The sequence below is a fragment of the Anomalospiza imberbis genome, chromosome 11 (assembly GCF_031753505.1).
Source record: "Anomalospiza imberbis isolate Cuckoo-Finch-1a 21T00152 chromosome 11, ASM3175350v1, whole genome shotgun sequence".
NCBI lineage: Eukaryota > Metazoa > Chordata > Aves > Passeriformes > Viduidae > Anomalospiza > Anomalospiza imberbis.
The window spans coordinates 7,319,855-7,321,444 of NC_089691.1; positions in this window are offsets into that span (position 1 = coordinate 7,319,855).

Here is a 1,590-nt window from a genome sequence, read left to right on the forward strand (position 1 = left end):
CTAGGTGGAAAGAAAGAAATAAAAATCACAGAGTAAAACACCTGCTCTGAGACATGAAATAGTGACACTTCTCAGCAGACAGAGCTTCTATTGAAGCTACAATCACATTCCTGTACTGCTTCTATTCCTGTACTTCTTTCAGGTGGGAGTTCACAAATCCTAGGAAGCATCCAGAGCTACTGATCCAACCTGTGAGCCTCCAAACCTGCACATCATGCCAGGCAAAGAGAAGAGGGACAGGTAGAAAGAGCTCCAGAGCTACTGTGTCACCCGTTTTAAAGTGTCAGGAGTTAATTACAAGAATTCAAAACACCTGTGATTTCTAAGTCGGCAAACAGGCGTTTCATTACAGTCTTCCCCCATTCTTAAGAACTCTTGAATTTAGAGCAGATTTCAGTTTACAACTCACAGCACCTTTAGCAATGGAGTTTGTCCTGTATGTCACATTGTTTTGTGACACAAAAAGGATTTCTTCAAAGGCTAAGAGAAAAGAGTCATTTGAGAGAAAAGCAATGTTAGTGCATTTGGAGAATGAGGGATGCAAGGAAGGAGGCATTAGGAGGAAAGAGATAACAAGGTAACAGGAAGAGAGGGTAGAAAAGAAATTAAGACTTGAAACTGGGCTGAGCTGACCTTTTGACTGTAGATTGTCAACCAGCTCACTCAAGCAGCCCTAGGAAGAACATTTCAAACAATCTTGCACATGCTGGCATTTTTTAATGTAAAGACATTGACCTGAGAAACAATTAACATTTCTCTTCTATCTCCAAAAAGGCCCTTACAGTCATTTAGAGAAAAGACCGAAATCAAGTCTCTGCAGCAAGATAGCCCTTAGCTCCTGACAGCATCATCTGCACATCTCACACTCTCCCCGTGTGGGGCCCATTTTCAATAAATGGAAAAATTTTATGACTATCTTTTATTGGGCTAGGTTTTTTTTTTTTTTTTTTTTTTTTTTTTTTTTTTTTTTTTTTAACTGTTTCCCCACTTTCTTTTTGTGGAGTAAAGAGTTAGAAAGCAAGTTTAGAATTACTTGGCACCACTGCTTATCCCCCTGAAGAACAGACAACCACGACTATAATTCTCATTCACACAGACTCACAATAAAGCAATAACCCTCCCACACCACTCCACTGCTTATTGCAGCTTGGGGCACCATTTAATGAGAGTGGAGATTGAGGTGACCTCACAAAGAAAGAAAAATAGACAGCTTTTGTAAAAATTAACAAATACCATCTGACAGCTCTCTTTCACAAATGTAACTGAAGCACAGTGCTTATCAAGAGTTTTAATGAGGAACACATTTTAGCTGCTCAGGAGACCCTGTGCTCACTGTGTTCAGAACTACACCCCAGTGATCAGCTACAGGATTTGCCAGCAGCAGATCACATATCATTAATATTTTACATGGATGTAAAAGAAATCAGATTTCAGCCTTGTTCACCTCTGGGAAACAGCTCTAAGATTCAGTGAGGCCATAGGTAGAAACAATCTGGGCAGGTTAACATGCAGCTCCCACTGGAAGGTTTCTTTAACAGAATCACAGGAGAATTTTGCTGTAAGGGACAACCCATCAAGAAGTCACAATTT